The sequence below is a fragment of the Ctenocephalides felis genome, unplaced genomic scaffold (genome assembly GCF_003426905.1).
Source record: "Ctenocephalides felis isolate EL2017-DRISC unplaced genomic scaffold, ASM342690v1 CF-g0.4_SCAFFOLD_03572, whole genome shotgun sequence".
Lineage (NCBI taxonomy): Eukaryota > Metazoa > Arthropoda > Insecta > Siphonaptera > Pulicidae > Ctenocephalides > Ctenocephalides felis.
The window spans coordinates 45,953,658-45,975,683 of NW_020539726.1; the positions used below are offsets into that span (position 1 = coordinate 45,953,658).

General features: G+C 33.6%; 1 pseudogene; it reads right to left on the reverse strand.

The window, feature by feature from the left end:
• Positions 1-10,890: 10,890 nt before the first annotated feature.
• Positions 10,891-22,026, reverse strand: part of LOC113388600 — a 19,116-nt pseudogene continuing 7,980 nt past the window's right edge.

Sequence of the window (22,026 nt, forward strand, 5' to 3'; positions counted from 1 at the left end):
GATACGTGTCGTAAAATCAGGATGGAGGAAGAAAACGACTCGTCCAGGCCGGAACAATACGAGTCTTTTCTCTAGCAGATGACACCACCGTGACGGAAGCGATTTTGTCAGTCGCCACAAACAGTCGTCGGTAGAGTTTCGACGTCCGATGCGATTTTTATTATTCTGATTTATGATCCGGTTAAATTGCAAAAAAATAAAACGGACAAAACGGCATACGAGGCATAATATTGTGACAGCATACATACAGAAGGGACGAGGGAATTGTTGTAAAAAGAAAAGGGACAGTTTCGACTCCAAAACCTCCATCCATCTATCTATCTTTGCACCATTTTTTCATACATTTTTATAAGTTACTTACTAATTATTTTATTAACATCCCGAAAAAAAATTGTATATTTTCACGAAAAAATCTTACGTGCTAATTTATTAGGATTCTATTCTCACAATAAATATTTGTTACGTCTAATCACCTTATTTCTAATCACTCGATTATTGTCTCTAATTACACTCCCTACAATAGAATATAAAATAACTATAGTGGTGTATAGCATCGTAATGAAATATTTTATGAATTTCAAATGCTTTCAAATAGATTATTATAAATACTGTAACTTTCCTTATTCATATTTTATAAATAGAAAAGTTGCCATTTTTTGCACATTTGGCTTCGTATCTTCAAAACTGCTAAACCTGCCTTGGCAAAAAACTAATCAGTTCCTTATTAATACGAATCGAATGAATGTATACTAAAATGATCAGAAACCTTCCAAACGTGAAGATACGCAAAAATTTTCATCTTTGTTTTTCGGCCCATTACTATAACTTACCCTAACGGAATGTTAATAAAAAATGACTAACCTTGGTAATGAAAATTTTAAAGTAACATATAAAGAATTACTAAAATGAAAATAATTTTATTGGATATAATTTCAGAAAGAAAGGGAAATAAGATAGAATTCATATTGATAAAATCGTATCATTAAAGACAAAATAGTAAGTAAGACTAAGACAAAACTGAAGAATGCAAACGATTGACACCTTACTCCGAAAGCCATGGCACAAAAACTCCATTTAATTTAATCATTTCCTAAAGGAGAAGTTCATGCTATCGTCAGAAAATCCATTGTACTAATTTTATATTTTCGCCACGTTTCCTTCAACTGTATATGTGTGTTTATACCAAAATTGTGCCAAAATTTGTCTTTTTGTCGACGCTCCTCAAAAACGGCTACACCGATTTCAAGATTTAAAATTTTGATTCAGTGCATCAATTGAAGTGAAAATTTTATAAGAGATGTATGAGAGATTCATCTATTGGAAATCTTGTTCATGTTCATGTCCTAAAAAAGGCAATGTTTTAAAACTTCCATCGAAGCAAAAAAATGCCACTTACACTAACCATCATCCAAGAAAAAAAACATCATTTACACCTAAATCAATCGAACAGTTTCTTTAACAATCAACAATTTTCAATTACCACGACCATTTTGAAAATAAATATTTTTTATCTAATTTATTTCCATTCTTCTTCAAAGTGTCACTTGCACCATGTAAATGGATATTTGACATCACATATGTGTGTGGTATGTACTCAAATGTACCAAATGTTCAGAAAGTCACTCAATAATTCGCAATAAATGATGACACTGAAGGACTGGAGCCCCTCCTCGTGCGCCCCCTTGTCACTGTGTAATGCCATATTTTGACATATGCACTTATGTGCACGATGAATATAAATGCATTCGAATTATATATGCACATTATATATACAGAGTAGGATTTATAAAAAAAACTAGAACTTTATTTAAAATTACACAATTTTGAGATACAAGTGTGCCTTATCCGTCATTTAGCTACAAAGTATACAAAAGTAGGTACAAAAATATAATAACACTAAATAATCAAATTTTGTATACCAACTAGAAACAAAACATTAAAGGCTAACATTTTTTGGCAAAAATTTGCAAAAAAAACGTTTCCCACCTTTTTTGAAGTAAAACTTCTTTAGGCGCGATAAGGGTGTAAATCAGAGAAAATGCAACGGAAGTGCGTTACGACTTACTGACTCGTCAATCGCACTGAGAGTCAATGCGATTGGTTCTCTTGTCTCGCTCTCGCGTATGTATCATCGTCTTGTACGGCAACTATGTGAATTACGAAATCTATCTATTAAAAAACAAAAAAGCCCAGAAAATGTTTTCATCTTTATTTATAAACCTTCATCTTTATTTATGAAATAAATATTTTCAAACTATTTGAAGCCCCTGATAATATTTGTACAATATTCTAAGGGCACCTTCACAAACAAAAATGAAATCCAAATCTTGGTCGATATAATTGTCTAAAAAATATAACTCCTAATATTATAATGTTGATTTAAAAAAAATATCTATTATCAATTTTTTTTTTAGGTAAGTTCGACCCTGTACAAGGATGCACCCTTGTTAATAAAATATTCACCCCCTCGGGTTCTTCGATGGAATAAATGTGGCAGTGATTGTGCTTATTGTTGTCTGTGGCCAAAAGGGACAAACAGACAGACAGACAAGTGCCCATATGGACCCCAAATGAAAAAAAAAAAAACAAAACACTACCAAGCAACAATATGATAATTTCAATTTTGTAGTCGAGAATATTAAAATTAATTTTATAACTAGGCGTAAATGGCATTTGTCCTTAATGCATGTTGCATGAATGACTGATCAGCACAATTCCCAAATGATACCTTTCGAAAAGGTTTCAAATTTTCTAAATCGGTTCGCAATTTTTCACAAAAAGTGGAATAAGCTTCACAAAAATGTTGCTCTTATTTGCTTATTATAAAGAAATGGCTTGACTGTTCTGTGCGCAAACAAAATCAACGTGTAACCTTATCGAGTCTCAACAAATGGCTTTTAAATTCTTGAAATCGGTTCAGCAGTTTTTGATAAAAAAAAAGGCCGAAGAAAAATCTAAAATTCGACTAGCATATATATATACACCTAAGTCTGTTTTTACACGGTCTTTTTGTACACGGTTTTGATATAACACGGTTTGAAAATTGAATATTTTTAAATTTTTTACACGAATTTATTCCATTCAGCACGACTTGAAATTTTATGTACCTAAATTTTTTTTGTCAAATTAAATTTTTGCGAAGTATGTTCATTCACAAAAAAGTATTTATGAAATAAAAAAGTCTGAAACCATCGATAGTATCGATAGTTTGCAAATACTAGCTTAAAGATTTAAGTGAATTCCCCTTTAGCGCGTACAAACAATTTTTACTGGTCAAAGCAAATGTGAATAGCACTAATTTAATTCTTGTTCTTAAAAATTATTGTTTTTCACCAATTTTAATAGGTTTTAGAGATTAGGAACGAATCACCCATTTTTGTATAAGGTCAATGTCTTTTTTTACACGTTTTTTTTTTACACGGATTCTTCTGGAACCAATCTCCGTGTAAAAACAGACTTAGGTGTATATATATATATATATATATATATATATATATATAATTACACACACAAACAGTGGCGGCGCTAGACCATTCGTGGGCGTCGGCGAGATTCGTTTGCGAGGCCCCCCTTTTTTGCCAGTTGCAACTTGACTAGTGATACATGGCATCGTGCCTAAAGGCAAATTGCTGAAACTTTTCGTGCCGTAATTTAAATTTTTGAAAAGCTTTAAAAAAATTTGAAAAGTGAAAGAAATTGACATTTTTTAATTTGAAATATTTTGTTGGAAATTTCGAACTTTTTTTCAAAGCAACACGTTGCGTTAGCTGCTTAGAGACGAAATATCGAAGCGCGTAAACGCCGCGTTGCAGTCTAACTTAACTCACTATTAATTAAAATCTTTATAAAATATCTGATAATTTTGATGTGCATATGCCAAATGCCTTTTGTTGTGCTTTTTTACTGGATTTTCAAAACCGCTAGACCTGCTTTCCTAAAAATGTAATCAGTTTGGCACTTTTTGTCCCGTATCTTAAAAACGGCTTATCCTGCCTTTGCCAAAAACTTATCAGCACGTCTTCTTACCTTCAATACATGTCAAATGTTTTCTGAATTTTTCAAATTGGTTGATCCATGTTCGCAAAATCGTCGACGAAAATTTACCAAAATGTTCAGAAATCTTTGAAGATATATATAAAATTTTGTTTTAGATTTTTTTGCGATTACTATAACTGTATATGAGATTTATTTTTAATCAGATAAATACACCAATTGAAATAGACAAAATTTACACAAGTTAAAATAAACAAACTCTTCGACAACAATGGTTTGTTCTCCAGCTATTAGAAAAGCACTAAAATTAAATAATTATCGCGAAAAAGTTTCCTTTTGTCCAACCATTTGATTAGCAAATTTTATGTTTTTTCGATCATTATGAATAAAAAATGGTTCGAAATCACCGACTTAATAACTAATTAGACAAAATTTTGCAATCTGCAAGTGATTAATTAGATTTAAAAAATCTATAACATACTAATTTGAGTGCACAAATCCGCACATCACATAGTAGGTACACATGGTCTAAAAGCTCGTCCCATTATTATAAAATTTAATGAGTTTTTATAATTAATCATTTATCGTAGTTTCATAAAATTTATATTAGATGAGACTAACAAGTTTTTTTTTGAAAAAAGATTTTTACAATAAATTACGAAGAAACTGTGCGGTCGATCCTGACGAAAAAGAATTCAGCACGATCGCCAACTGAAAACTTTCGATCAGTTTTTGAATTTTTAAAATTGGTTCAGAAATGTCAAAATGTCGTTTCTTTAAGACGCTTTAATTTTTTGTCGACGACATCAGAGCGGGTCAACCGATTTAAAGGATTTAAAAAACATTCGATTCGTGTTGATAAATTGTCAGATGGCAGGTTCAGCGGTTTCGGAGATACAAAAAAAGTTTAAAAGGTTATCAATTTTATTTGAAAGAACTGATCATCCCAATAGAATGTTTAAAAAAATATATTGCTTGTGTTGACGGTGTGAAACAATGATTAGTTTCAAATTAACAGTTTTTGTTATTATCTCATTGTTATTTCTCATTGATCAATTTTTATTGATCATTGATTACTTTTATTCCTCGAATATTTAATTACTGTTTTGATACGTTAAGATTCCCACTCGTATGTATTCCCAAAAAGAACGATGATTTACATTGTGCTCACATAAGAAATACACAAATATAAACAACCAGAGAATTAGCTTGCGCGAAGTTGTTTAGATTTAATAATCTATAGTGTTGACAGACGATATTAGATAATGTCCATAAAAGATAAAAGAGTAAAATGATAGTGCCTGTAAACCACTAATCACCTTCTTTACTCGTACATCCGTATGAAAATTAACTAAATTTTAAATAATTAAAATTTTTCCGGGGCCTCTTGCGAGGCCCCCCCAGGCGCGAGCCCGTCGGCGGCCGCCGACACCGCCGACGCCTAGCGCCGCTACTGCACACAAACATACTTTTTGCAAAATTGGCCTCAAATGATCAAGAATGACATGGAATGTCTCATAAACAAAGTTAGCTAAACCGATTTTCTGGCAAAAACAAACTTTTACTTCAAGAAAAACTAATTACATTTTATGTCGAAAAGTACATTAGAAAAATTTTACATTATTTGTCGAATTTTTTGATAAATTATTTTGGATTTAACAAAATCAACGTCTCAAGTCAAAAATTTTAAAATCGGCTCAGCAGTTTTGGATAAAACGCCGACGAAAAATCTAAAATTCAACTACCATATTTATATACACACACACAAAAATACTTTTTGCAAATTTGGTCTCAAATGATTAAGAATGACATGGAATGTCTAAAAAACAAAGTTAGTAAAACCGATTTTCTGGCAAAACAAACTTCTATGTACTTTGAAAAAAGCTAATTACATTTTGTGTCGAAAAGTACAGAATAAATATTTTATATTATTTGTCGAATTTTTGGATAAATTATTTTAGATTTAACAAAATCAACGTTTCGAGTCTAAATTTTTAAAATCGGTTCAGCAGTTTCAGTCAAACGGCCGAAGAAAAATCTAAAATTCAACTAGCATATATATATATACACACATAAACATACTTTTTGCAAATTTAATCTCAAATGATTAGGAATGACATGAAATGTCTAAAAAACAAAGATTTTTTTGCAAAAAAAACTTCTACTTTGAGAAGTTAGTTCTTTCATTATCTTGTAATCATTTTGGAAAAGCTAATTGATGACACACATTTGGTGCCAAAAAGTACAGAATAAATATTTTACATTATTTATCGAATTATTGGATATATTATTAGCTACTAACATTAACCACTAAAAAAGTTCTTTGAAATTCAATTTTTGTAAAAGTTTGCAACTTTATCTAGATAATCATCTATACCTTTTATATATTTACAGAAAATGTGATAAGTATATTTCTACTTCCAATTCACATAACATTATAACAGTGTTTTCCAACCTGTGGGTCGCTCCACCAAACAAAAAATAATTAGTTTTAATGCATATTTTTGCATAAATGCATATAAATTTGCAGTCTGATGATATCAGTTGAGTATTTATAAAATTAAATTGATGAAAAAATTAAAGGGGGCGTAAGATTTTTTTATTAGAACAAAGGGGCGAGGTGCAGAAATGTTTGGAAACCACTGACAAGCTTCCTAAAATTGATCGTTTGTATACTGTAATTTCTTTAAATATTGGTTACTAATTTTTGCACTATGATTTTACACATAAGTTTTCCAATTCGGTGTCAAAAGATTCAGAATGACTTAAACCGTCGAGATAACAAAATTAACTAATCGGGTTGAAAACAAACTTTTTCAAATACTTAATAAAATATTTTTAACTTCCCGTAGGGCAAGTTATAGTAATCGCAAAAAAATCGAAAATGAAAATGTTTATATATCTTTACGTTTTAGACGTTTCTGAACATTTTGGCATACCTTAGAAAAAATTGATGTATGTGTGTGTGCGTGTGTGTGCAAATTTTCGTCGACGATTTCGGGAACACGGATGAAGCGATTTGAATAATTAAAAAAAAACATTCGATTCGTATTGATAAGGAGACGTGCTGATTAGTTTTTGGCGAAGGCAGGTCTAGCCGTTCCGAAGATATGGGGCAAAAAGTGCCAAAAACGGTAACTCAGTTTTTAAGGGAACGGAGCGTTCGATTTGAATAATTCAAAAAACATTTTACTTGTATTAAAAAGATGAAGAACTGGTCAAATTTTCATGAAGACAGGTCTAGCGGTTTCGGAGATCTAGTAAAAAAAAAAGTAAAAAAATGCCATTTGGCGGTCAAAAATGATCATTAGACATATGCACATCAAATTATCAGATATTTTATAGAGATTTTAACAATGGGTATAAATTTTGTTTACATTCCTATGGGTCCCGTACCAATGTTTATCCGTTAGACGGCGACGCGGCGCTTACGCGCTTCGATATTTCGTCTCTATGCAGATAAAGCAGTACGATTGCTTTGAAAAAAAAGTTAAGAATTTCTAAAATATTTCAAAATACACTTTTCTTCAAAAAGTCTTTTTTTCAAAAAAAAAGTAAATTTTTGTCAAAAATTTATAGTTTCTCAAAAATCTAATTTTTCAGAGTAATTTTTTTTCAAAAATGTTAATCTTTTAAAAAAATAATTTTTGGTACGGGAAGTTCCAGCAATTTGCCTTAAGGCACGATGCCATGCGCCCCACTAGTTGAACTAATAAGAGTAAAAATATAATTATATAATGAGCACATCTTTTGCATGTATATAAAAGTTAAAAGTAATTACCTAGAAAAAAATTGCAAACTTTTACAAACACTGAATTTTAAAGAATTTTAGTGGTTAATATTAGTAGACAATAAGAAATCCAAAAATTCAATAAATAATATAAAATATTTATTTAAAATTATAAAATATTGCATCTACGACATATTAAGAGATTAAAATGAAAATGCTTCACAAAATCAAAATGGATTCCTATGGAATTCTTATAGTACAATAATTGATAAAATTTTGATCAAAAATAATAAAATTGTGGTAAAATATTAAACAAAACTTATGCTTCTTTGTACATAAGCATATACAAATCACTAGAACACTAATTGTTAAAATTGATATTAACCGGAAAAATAATATTAGAAATAAAAATGTTTCGCAAAATCAAAATGGATTCCGACAAGATTCTTATAGCTCACCTCCCCAATGAAGCAATTTACTTTGGATAAAATATTTAAACAAAAATGATAAATTTATAGTAAAATATTAAGAAAAAATGTATTAACAACGAATTGTATGTATAAAACATGTATAAAAACCCTCATGGCCCGACTATTTATTGTTGAAATTAATACTAAGCGTTAAAATTAATATCAGAAATGAAAACGAAAATTTATGACAAAATCAAAATGGATTCCGACAAGATTCTGACCGTATTCTGACGGTGCACGTCCCTCATGACGCAATTCACTTTTGGTAAAATATTTAAACAAAAATGATAAAATAATGCCAAAATATTATCCAGATCTTAGGTATCTTTGCATATATCAATATACATAATGCATTAATGACGACATGTATGTATAAAAGGTGTATAAAAACCCTCGTGGTCCGACTAACCTTACATACGCACGTTAAAAATTACAGCACCCAAATATCGACATTTAACAACATATATATTAAATTAACTATTTACCACTCACCTTTTAACATCATCAGGGGCTCCATTGCCGATTGATAACACAAATCACTCGCTAGAACACTAGTTATCGTTAATATAAATTTTTACCCGAATTTTATGCCGGTCATTTTGATACTGAACGTGATAATTTATTTGACAAGAGTTGCCAATTGCGACAAAAAAATGACACCTATTAGTGTTGCCCGATGCGAACGAAAGGGTTGGCGGTAATTGTTGTAATTTGACAGTTGTGATATTAATATTTATAATTTTATTTTTATAAACACTTTCTGAAAAAATATGGTTATTTAATTTTTTGTTTATAATTGTTTATACGTTTTGGTGATATGAGATGTGTATGTCTTCAGGAGTTGTTAAAAACAAACAACTAAAAATTACTCTTACTAAACATAAACTCTTACTAAAAATTGATAATATTTTGAGTTAAAGGTGACATATTATAATAATTAATATATAACAGAATCCCTGTAGAAATATTATTGCTATTATAGTCAATCAAAATACTGAAGAACCTTAACTCAAAATATTTACAATATATTGTCATTAGATTCTTTTATCATCGATGAATGTTTACAATTCACATTTCTGATCATAATTTATAGTTACAAGTATTTTAAGTGTATTGATTGACCATAATAACAATAATATGTTGATTCTATGATATAGTCATTAATATAATATATTGTTATACAAATATTATATATATTATATATATATTTACGATTCAAATTTCAGATGATTCTGACAATTGCCAGAAGATTTTGTATTTTTAAAGTCATTTTTTTAATGCTACAGCTTTACTTGTTGTCCATTTCAGGACAGGTGTAAAAATTACTATATAATAATTATAAACAATTTGAGTTACTTAGTAGAAGTGTAAAAATAGAAGAATGGTAATTTTGTTTTTAAACCAAATTATTCTGTATATGTAGATTGAATTATCACATTGTTCATAATAATTATCAAAAGTGATTGTTTTTTAATGTTTAAATATTTAAGAAGTGTATATATGTATAAATAAATGTTTTGTTTGTTTTATTAGTTCCTGAAGAAGGAAACATCCCATATCTCCGAAACGTAGAAATACATTATAAATGAAAAATTAAATACAAACTAAGTTTGTGTTATATATATTATATATATATATATATATATATAAACAGAGGCTTAAGAAACATGAAATCAAAAATAATAATATCTATAGAAAATCTTAAGTAACTTAAACTTATACATTGAATTTGTTTGTTCGATATCGAAACATATTGTTGAGAGTTTTTCTGCCAAATAAAAAATGATAAATACTTGAAATTATTTATACTTTTTGACACTGTATGTGTGCCATCATTCAGCATTTAATTCATACCAGGAGGAACATATATAGAAATAAACCTTGTTATATACAAATTAATTTTAAAACCTTATTAATTTATTTATATCTAAGTTATGCATATATTATTTAATTACAAAAAAGGTTTAATTCTATTTACAATTTATAAAGTTTATTTATGCCTATTTTTTTTATCCAATTACTTAGAATGCAATAATCTAAATATTATGCAATGTTTAAAGAAAATTGTGTTCTTCCTGTATAAACTTGCTGCATGATGAGACCCATACAGTGTCGAAATGTACATAATAAATAATAATTCCAAATATTTAAATATTTGAATACTCAAATATATATATATATATATATATATATATATATATATATATATCTATATATATATATATATATATATAGTAACACCTGTGAAAATTATTTAATTATACTTGTACTTTATAATTATTAAATATATTATTTATTTTTATTAAAAATTTATTGCCAAATTGTTTATAAAGTAACAAATAATTGATCTCGTTTATTTATCTAAATCATAAATCTAAATATATTTTTAAATTTAATTTGTCAGTTTATCGTGATATGGCACATTTATTGTCATTTTTTTTTTTAAATTTTGTTCATTTGGCATTTTTAATTAATTAATTAAAATTATTTGGTACATTTTTGGTTTTATAACTATATACAAAAATAGACAAAGACTATTTTTGATAGTCGGCAGTGAAAAGAATATATACATGTAGAAAAATAATTTGAGGCACTCGATTTGTGTTATTTATATATACTCTAAATATATTATGAAGAATTTATTTATCTCTCAAAACATTTATATATATATATATATATATATATATATATATATATGTATATAAATGTTTCTCTCTCATCTGTCTACTTAATTAGTATCACATCATGTCAATGTGTGATCCTACGCACTGGCTGGTGTTGTGGTCGTGGTCCTCAGTTTCTTTCCTTTTCTTCGTTTCTTACCATTTGCCGACCTCAAATGGGAGGCTCCCGTCCTCTGACGGAATGGGTCTCTTGGCGAGACCCCTTGGGCACCTGATGTCAGGTTGGACGGATAGTGGTGCTCTGGACTTGCCAGCTGCTGTTGCAACCTAGGAAAAAATAGATAAATATATAAAATTCATATATATATATATATATTTATATATATAAATATATATATATATATATATGATTGTATTATTATTTTCTACCTGCTGTCCCTCAGAAGTTCGTCCATCAATCTCCTGTAAGTATCATCAGATTCATCAAACGAAATGCTGGCCAAGTTACCACCAGATTGTTGTTGGAATGTTGTGAGTGCCCTCAACAGCTCTGCATTATCACCGCTTGTGCTTGTCCATGTGAAGCCACCTCTGCGTTGCAGATCTTCCATTAATTTAGCAAACTTGGGATCATTTGGATCTAATGTGAACCACTGGATACCTAAGAGAAAAAGATATTAATTATCTGAATCTAGACAACTATACTAAAGACAATTATACTAAAAAAAACTACTATCAAACTATACTCTATAGTAAAAGTCATGGATAATTCAACATGCAGATGTTTTTTTGCCATTTTTCTAAATTTTATCATCAGAGCCTATCATGATGAAATAGTGGCCCTTGTTGCCCCTCTCTACGCTATATTTCTTTTACCTTGTTGTGAGAATCGAGGATCTGATGGATCAAATTGACCATGTTGGAATGATGAGCTTTCTGACCCACCATGGCCAGAGCCTTGCTGGTATCTTGGATCGGAAGGATCATAATGTCCTGCTTGACCTGATCCATGTTGATCACGTCCTGATTCTTGGAAGTACCTCGGATCAGATGGATCATACTGGCTGGAGCCAGAGTGTCCTGATTGGTGATATCTGGGATCTGAAGGATCGTATTGTCCTTGCTCGTGAGAACCTTGGAAGAACCTAAAAAAAATAGTTATTAGTCTGCGTATTGTAAATGCATTCAATTGTTTGTATGATTTTTTATTACTTTGGATCTGTAGGATCAAATCCTCCTTGTGAAGAACCTTGTTGTGAATATCTTGGGTCTGAAGGATCGTAATGTCCCCTGCTTCCGCCATCCTGAGATCCTTGGTGGTATCTTGAGTCGTAGCTGCTGGATTCGCTGTGGTTGCTTCGAGAAGCGTTGTATCTAGGATCACGTTCATCTACACGTCCATAAGGATCTTGTTCGTGATCAGGTCTGCGTCCATATGGATCTTGTTCATCTGGACGTCTTCCATAAGGATCTTGTTCATCAGGTCGGCGTCCATAGGGATCTTGTTCATGATCAGGTCTGCGTCCATATGGGTCTTGTTCGTCTGGTCTTCCACCATAACGATCTTCAGATTCAGTACGTCTGTCATGGTCTGGTCTGCTTCCATAAGGATCTTGTTCATCAGGCCTTCTGCCATAAGGATCTTGTTCATCAGGTCGTCTTCCATAAGGATCTTGTTCATCTGGTCGTCTACCATAAGGATCTTGTTCGTCAGGTCGTCTACCATAAGGATCTTGTTCGTCAGGTCTTCTGCCATAAGGATCTTGTTCATCTGGTTGTCTTCCGTATGGATCTTGTTCTGATGGTCTTCCACCGTAGCGATCTTCTGATTCGGTGCGTCTTCCGTATGGATCTTGTTCTTCTGGACCTCTGCCATAAGGATCTTGTTCTGATGGTCGGCTTCCGTATCTATCGTCGGAGCCAGGACGGCCTCCATAAGGATCTTGTTCACCTGGTCTGCTACCATAAGGATCTTGTTCATCAGGTCGTCTGCCATAAGGATCTTGTTCGTCTGGCCTTCTGCCATAAGAACCCGGTCCTCAGGTCTGCCACCATATCGATCTTGGTCTTCTGGTCGACTACTATAAGGATCTCGGTCTTCTGGTGCTGCCACCATCTATCTGGGTCTTCTGTTCTTCTACCGTAAGGATCTTGTTCGTCTGGCCTTCTACCATAAGATCTTGCTCTTCTGGCCTTCTACCGTAAGGATCTTGTTCGTCTGGTCTTCTACCATAAGGATCTCGGTCTTCTGGGTCTACCACCATATCGATCTTGATCTTCTGGTCTTCTATCATAGGAACTTCACCTGGTCTGCCATAACGATCTCTTCTGTTGCAAACAAAAACATAAGTATTAAAATCAACTCTTTTGATATCTCAAATTATTGTGACCCACCTATCTTGTGAACTTGAAGAGTAAGATCTTCAGGCACAACTTCATTCTCTGAAGTCACAGGGTAACCACCTCCATTTGTCCGCGAGATGAGGATGACCCACCAAATGTACCAGGAGCAAATGATCTCGAATAGCGTTTGCGCATACAAACGGCACATCTATCAAAAATCCATCGATTAGTAGAGACATCAGATGAAAGAATTTTATAATACAGTCTTTTTATTACCTGCTGACTTTATCGGTAACATCTGCACTCTTGGCTTCTGATATTGGTTTCTCGAACATCTCATGTTCCTTGATTCCTGCCACCAGTAAGAGTTGGCAGTGGCGTACTTGTTACATCTACCATGACCATGACATTCGATGAACGGTGAAGCACGGAATTTCTCCAGACAAGATCCAGGAGAGATGATAAGGATTGGCCGGAGCCTTCTGCGCCAGCATCGGTGTGTGCTGTAAGGAAAAGAAAAAATCAATTTTTTTCGATTGTGGTATATAAATATTCAAATACTAACCATCAAGAAACTGTAACCAGTCCATAATAGTTCCCAGGATTCTGGACAATCAGGAATGTCACTTGACTGGCTGTGCAAAGCAACCAATCGACTAGGAGCCTCACAAACAGCACAACTGAATAAAAAAATATTAATTGTATTATTGAAATTGCAAAATTTATAAAAATGTAGTCCTGATCTGTTGTAAAAAATAAATTACCTAGATATGTATGGAGCAAATCAGTAGCTGGTATAAATTTAACATTCTGTGGCATCGGCACATCAGTCGTCAACCAGTACGAGTAATCAGTTCTTTGAGCAACATTGCACACATTCTTTGAATCACAGAACAAATATGGCATTGTGCTAAACCTACGCATACAAGATCCAGGAGCACCTATTGACAAAATCACAACATTGCAACAACACGTCTCTGATTCCACTCTCATTTATCGTTTCATCATCAACATACCCAAATCTTGACCATGAACCTTTCCATTTCCAGTGATATGCAACAAGGAGTATCCGGTCCACATCTCGCTGGTTCCCTGCAGGACAGATTGTTCCGGCAGTTCTACCACCTTGAGCATGCCTTGCGAATAATAGAGCTCTTTGTCTGGGTGGTGGCGGTGGTGGGAGCATCGTCACCAGGAAGACCGCGGACTCCTGGGTAACCAGGTTGACCCGCAAGACCTTGAAGACCTGGAAGACCGACTATTCCAATGGGACCTGGCTGACCAGGTGGTCCTAGAAGAAATAAAGTTGAAAAATCAAGAAATAATTTATATAAAGTTATTCATGAAGTGAATTATATGTATAGATGTGTTACCTGGACGTCCTGGATATCCAACTTCTCCAATTTCACCAGTAGGTCCATCCAAACCTGGCAAACCTGGGTTACCAGTTTCTCCTCTCCATCCAGGGGCACCTGAATTAAACAAGATATAATTAAATAAATTATAGTAAATCGACAAATGTTAAATATTTTTAATATAAGTGTCTTTAAAGATTGATTTAGAAAGTTTAATTTTTGAGGTTTGACAAAAAGTTATAGAATAAATACAAACAATATATTTAAAAATTTATAAAGTATTTTACCATCAAATCCTGGGTCTCCTCTTTCTCCTAATCAACATGTAGGATGGATAAGCGTCTCCTCTGTACCGATGGACCTTTCAAAGTCGTGCAGTCCTGGACTCCTCGCTAGGCCTTGTCTCACACGGAAATCCTTATCTAAAAGTAAAATATAGTTATAATATAATAATTAATTAATGCTAATATAATTTAACACCTTATAAATATCTTTATTAATAATATAATTATTTATTAGTAAGATCAAAATAACTCTTCTGTTTTAATATGTGGAAGTTCCATTGATTTAATAAGGTAACCTTTAGGTCCTGGTAAACCAGGTAGGCCGTCCAAATCATCTCCTCTCGTTCCTCGTTCTCCATCTCTGCCTGTAAACAAAAAAATATACTTTATTATTTCCAAAACTCATAAAAAGTTAATTTATAAATCGTATTTGAGATTCCTACCCTGGCAGTCCACTATATCCCGGCATAACCTTCTTCCCTTGAAGCTGATGGCCAGCAACCCCGGCTCACCCCTCATACCCTTCAAGCCGGGCAATCCAGGGAAACCTAAATAAAATATTCAACAGTAAGTAAAAAAAAAACAAATCTGTCATCAGAGTGTATTAGATCTTAGACTAACCGATTGTCCTCTTAGCCTGCAGCTCCAGGACGTCCATTGGGTCCTCTATATCCTTGATCACCAGCAAAGCCTTTAGGTCCAGCGAGTGAGAAACCCATTTCAACCACATCTGGTCCATCTAAACCGTCTAGACCGTAATCACCAGGTGCACCTAGAAATGAAATTATAAAAATGTATAAATCATTTTTAACAATCTTGCTTTATTTTTGTCCTTATTATTACCTTTAGCGCCAGGTAGTCCATCCAAACCAGGAGGGCCATCCAATCCTGGCCTTCCTTCCTCTCCAGGCTCAGCGTTTGATCCAGACAAACCCGGTAAACCAGGACGACCGTCTTCACCACGTTGACCTTTAGGTCCAGGTGCTCCAATAATACCTTCTAATCCAGCATATCCAGTCTCACCTCGTTCTCCCTTGAGACCAATGTAACCAACAGCACCAGTCTCACCTAATTAAAAAAATAATTAGTATCCATAAATTGATATATACTCCATATATTTATATTTATATTTATACAATTATACTCGTACAATGGTACATAACTTAAATTAATAGATAATAATACATACTATATTAGATGAAATATAATTAAAAAAAAAAACAAATGTTTACACAAAATCTTATTCTAAGTTTTACAGAATAATTTACTGAAAGTTATAACTCATCAATAGAGTAAAAAAAACTTGCTCTTTAAAAAATGTTTGGGTAATTTATAAAATTTCCGATTTTCAACTTCCCAGACCATCTAAGGTATTAAATGAGGAGGCGAGTTTCAATGTGGGACCTTTTACAAGTTTATGTCTTGTGACATAATACATTTGAAATATTAGATAAGTGTTTATTACCTCGTTCTCCTTCGAGACCAGTTAAGCCTCTGTATCCTGATTCACCTCGTTCTCCCTTTGTGGCACTGGCATAGCTGGCGAAACCTGGAGCTCCTGGGAAACCTTTGCGTCCCGGGATACCTGGAAGACCTCTAGCTCCTGGTACACCAATGTCACCAGGCATACCGTCGCGTCCCATTTGACCTGGATCACCTTGCATTCCTGGAAAAATATAAATTAAATGTATTATTTTGTCTCAATATGATAAATTACTAAAGGATTTATATACATACCGGTTAAACCTCTAGGTCCTGCTAATCCAGGTAATCCAGTCCAACCACGTTCTCCTTTCAAACCTGGACGACCATCTCTTCCTGGCCTTCCAGGGAAACCTTTAGGACCTGGCTCACCAGGTTCTCCCTAAAATAAAAAAGATTCGTTGACTATGCAAATGTTAAAAGCAGTTGTAATTGCAAAATAATAATACGAACGTTGAATCCATCAAATCCTCGATCTCCAGGAAGACCTGGAAGTCCAGCAGTTCCATTCAAACCAGCCCAACCTGGTTCTCCTTGCACACCCTGCCAACCCGGTTCTCCGTCAATTGATAAACCTTGATCACCAGCCTCACCTAACAAACAGAATATAATATAATATGGAAAAATGCAATATGGAAAAAATAATATTGTATATTATCTTAACCTTAAGTCCATCGAGACCCGGTAATCCATCATATCCTTGAATTCCAGGCAATCCAGGTTCTCCAACTTCTCCCTTAGGTCCACTGAATGAGTTCTCACCAGGCAAACCGGCAAGACCTGGCAAACCAGAGTCACCTTGCATTCCTTTGAATCCACGCACACCTGGACGACCTTCCGCTCCCACATAACCGACATCTCCAGTAATTCCCTTGAATCCCATATCTCCCATAGGTCCAGGTTTTCCTGGTCTACCAGTCAAACCCGGTTCACCCATCATACCTTGTTCACCCTGTTCTCCTGGCTCACCAGCTCTTCCGGGAGCACCAAAATGACCTAGGGAAAAAATAATGACAATAAATTTGAGCCATATTGTGCATTTTATGCGTTTTGAGTGCAAATTAGAATTTACCTATGTAACCCTTGGGTCCGGCAAAACCATCAGGACCTCTACGTCCTTCAGCACCAGGTTCGCCCTTTTCTCCGCGTCTTCCTCTAAGTCCAGGAGCTCCATCAGGTCCTCTGCGTCCTTCTTCACCAAATTCACCAATAGCTCCAGGCTGTCCAGGAGCACCGGCGATACCTGGTAAACCAGGGATGGTATCTCCAGCATGACCTTTAAGACCCTACACAGATAAAAACACTCATTATTTTCTGAAAATGATAATTTATGTGTTATGCTTAAAAAGCAACTTACAGTCATTCCAGTGTATCCGACAAGTCCAGGAGCTCCTTTAGGTCCTTTCATACCTTTAACACCATCAGGTCCAGGTCTTCCAGATTTTCCAGGGTGTCCTTGGTCTCCCATCTCACCAGGCAAACCATCCAATCCACCAATACCAGTGTCTCCAGGAATATATGACACACCAACCTAAAAAGAAAATAATATAATTACTATATATATTTAATATTCGTAAAGATTGTAAGTTATTATTCTTACATCACCACGGTCTCCTTTCATTCCCCATCTACCAGGATAACCCTTAGGTCCTTCTTGACCTGGAGCTCCGGGTAAACCTTGTGGACCTCTGTCTCCAACCATGCCAGGGTAACCTTTGAAACCAGTAGGACCAGCTTCAGAAACTCCAGGCAAACCTCTCAAACCAGGTAATCCATCAACGCCCCATTCTCCTGGCTCACCTTTGGTTCCAGTTAAACCTTGGTAACCTGAAGAAAAAGTTATAGTCTTAATAAATTAATATATAATACATTGGAAGGGATCTATTTTATTTGGGGTTTTTCATCCGAACTAATTAAAATATTTAAGCTTCAGAAAAGAGCTATTCGAATAATTTTTTCCTTGCCCAGTAAAGCTTCCTGCAGACCCATATTTAAAAAACACAATATTCTAACTGTCCCATGCATTTTTCTGCTGGTAACATTATCTTTCATCAAAAACAATTCGAAACCTTTTGATATGGCTTCGTCCTCCTCAAACTACAACACTAGACACAAACTTATTAAGGCGCGCACATATATTAGGTTGTCCGCTTTTTTGTTCTTGGTTTATAATACAAAAAGGCGGAAGGGAGATATTTGACAACCTATTAAATTAGGTCTTTCAATACGATCGACGGTCTAGGTATTCAGCTTATGAATAAACTTCCACTCAACATCCGAAACTCAGACAGCAAAAAATTTCATGCTTCCCTAGTTAAACTTTTTAAAGAATTAGCTTTTTATGACATTACTGAATTTTCTCAATTTGATTTCAATAACTATTTTCTTGCATAATCCTTATCCTTTATCTATGTAGTCTGACCATTTGATCGCCTGTACAACCATATTTTTTTTAATTTTTTTTTTTTGCTATTTTATTAATTTAACATTTTTACGGTTTTAAATGAGTATAACTTTCAACCTGGTGCAAAAATTTGAGCTTTACTGGTGGTCAAATAGACTTTATAATGATGAACTTGATGATGAACATTGTATTTAATGTTCGAATGCTTTTTTTCAGCTCTTTTTTTTTTGAGAAGCGAAATTCGTGCAGCTACTATGATTATTATAAAATTACTATCCTTTTAATATTAACTATGAATAAGCTTGACAAGAGCCTGAAATAATATCTATTATTATTGATTACGGCTTGCTTATGAATAAATAAATAAATAAATAAATAAAATATATAATAGATTCATAGATTATATATTGGAATAGATATATTAACATTATTTTGAATTTGTTAAATAGATCGATTAAATTACCTCTATCTCCAGGTGCACCCTTAAGACCGACTTCTCCAGTGTACAAAGGCTGTGGTTGAGAATCTCCCTGTTCTCCTCTACGACCATCGTTACCAGGCTCACCAGGTAAACCACTAATAGAAACAAAACATTATAAATTTTATTAGGATCCCAAAAAATTAATTTCAACTATTAGCATAGTAACAATGTTATTAGTTTCCAGTGGCTCATCTTTCTTTACTCACGTTAAACCATCAGCTCCAGGGGCTCCGACAAGGGCATACAGAGGCACCCTGTCAGCATCGTCTCCTCTCTCACCATCTCTGCCATCCCAACCAGCAGTTCCATTGCGTCCAGGAGCTCCAGGTCTTCCATCCTCACCTGGTTCTCCTTTGAAACCGAAGGATCCAGGTCTACCTGCTGGTCCATCTGGACCAGGCTCACCACGGGGACCAACATCACCAGCCAAACCTAAAAGATAATAGATATATTTAAAAATAGAAAGATGACAAAATAACTGGAATGAAAGGACAAATATATTTTATCATCATTGTTTTTTATTTTACCTCTGTATCCAGGGTCTCCTCTCTCGTCCCTTCCTTGTTGTGATCCAGGATAAATCAATCGTCCTTTAACACCTTTCTCTCCAGGACGTCCAGTGGTTCCATTTCTTCCGGGCATACCTTTGCAGACCTTTGGGACCTGGAGGGCCAGGACGACCGCCTTCGCCCTTGGGTCCTCTGGGACCAGGTAAACCTGGCCATCCTGGAGCACCTGGACGACCGTCTACACCGGAATCTCCTGGGGTACCTTTGACGCCTTTCTCACCTGAAGGGAAATGATAAATAGAGATTGGTAAATAAAATTAATTTAATATTTAATAGATGCGATGATAAAAATAGTATGAAACTACATATATATATAATTCTAATCTGACATCCCACATACTCAAAAAACATCCGGAAACAACAGGAAGTAAGATAACAAATCCTTTGTTCCGCGTGCATTTATATATGTGAGTATCTACATATTATGCATACATACATACATACACACACATAGCACTATATTATTTATATATTTATAAGATACGCGACGATCGGCCGAGACGTTTCTTCATAATTATCAGATAAGTGCAAAAACTATCGTCAACATTTTAGCCAAAATCCTAAAGTAATCAAAAATTCAAAAAAATTCCTTTAGGAATTCAGAAATAATTTTCTGTAAGATATTAACGATTATTTTCAAAATAAATACAGTTGGAAATTTCCACAACTTTTTCATAAGCCTATAATATTTTAAGATGTTTGTTTGAAAACGATTTTAAACTAAAAATGTTCAAACAGTTTTAGAATTTATAAAATCGGCACAAGATTTTTGTCGTAAAAATAATTAATTCATCAGCAAATTGGCAACATTTAATATAACTAGTGGTGTATGGCATCGTGCCTTAAGGCAAATTGCCTTAACTTCCCGTACCGTAATGAAATATTCGAGAAATTTTAAACACTTTCAAATATATTATTACAAATACTGTAACTTTCATTATTTTTGCTATCTTGTTTGTTATATCTGAGCAAATCAAATGTAAATCATAAATCAATTTATTTCCAGAACATTAACAACCGTCATTTCATTTCTAATTCAATTTCAAAAAAAAAAAATAGTTGCCTAGTTTACACAAAATTGAAAAAGTGCTCCAGTATATAAACAGTCTAAACGCACTTGGGTAAACATTTGCACCAGAGTGGCGCTTAGACTGTGCTTATCCTGGGTAATTTTTTGAATTTTTAATCCAAAATAAAAAAATATTTTTTGAAAAAAAAATTAGATACATTTTTTTTCCAAAAGCAATTATTTTGTTGAAACAAGCAGAAAGTTCTTTGAATCAATTAAATCGCACGCTTAGTTCTCTCAAAAACTGTCATTTTCTTAACATTTAGCTCTGTATCTCCTGAACCGCTGGGCCTACCTTTGCCAAAAACTAATAACCGATCATTACGAACTCAATGTTTTTTGTATCATACAAATCGCATGATCCATTCTCTCAAAAACTCGATTTCTATTTTCTGCACTTTTTGCTGCATATCTCCTGAACGGCTGGACCTGCCTCTACCAAAAACTAATTAGCACATTTCCCTATTAATAGGAATCGAATGTTTTTTAAACCATTTAAATCGGTTGATCCGTGCGCCCGAAAACGTGGACGAAAAAATGCGGACATACAAAACACACACACACATCCATTTAGTTTCTGTGGTATTCAAAACGTCGAGAAATGCAAAAATTTTCATTTTCGATTTTCGGCCCATTACTATAACTTACCCTATGGGAAGTTAAAAATGCAAATTAATGCAAATTATTAATAATTAAAATTTCTGTTAAACTTCTTTGGTACAACATTGCTTAATCAATTTTATTTAATAAATATAGTTATTGATGTTTTCTATCCTACCTGGTCTGCAATATCCGCAATCCTCTCCCCTCTCTCCTTTCCTTCCCATCCTTCCAGGAAGACCAGGATCACCTCGATCTCCTCCAAAACCAGCACGTCCAGGAAGACCTCTGTCTCCAGCTGGTCCTGTCCTTGCCAAACCTACACCTGGGTAACCCTTCATACCTTCTGGACCAGTGTCACCACGGTCGCCTCTTTGTCCAGGAAAACCTAGAAAAAAAAAAATATAATCAATAATAAACTAACTACTGTCTAATGTTTAATTAACTTAAATTAAATTACTGTCTTAATGTTCATTAAAATTTAGCTGAGTCAATGAAGGTTTTTTGCAGAAAGACAAAATTTAACAATGAAATATTAGGTTGTCAAATATCTCCCTTCCGCTTTTTTGCATTGCATTGCATACAAAAAGGCGGAAAGAAGATATTTGACAACCTAATATAT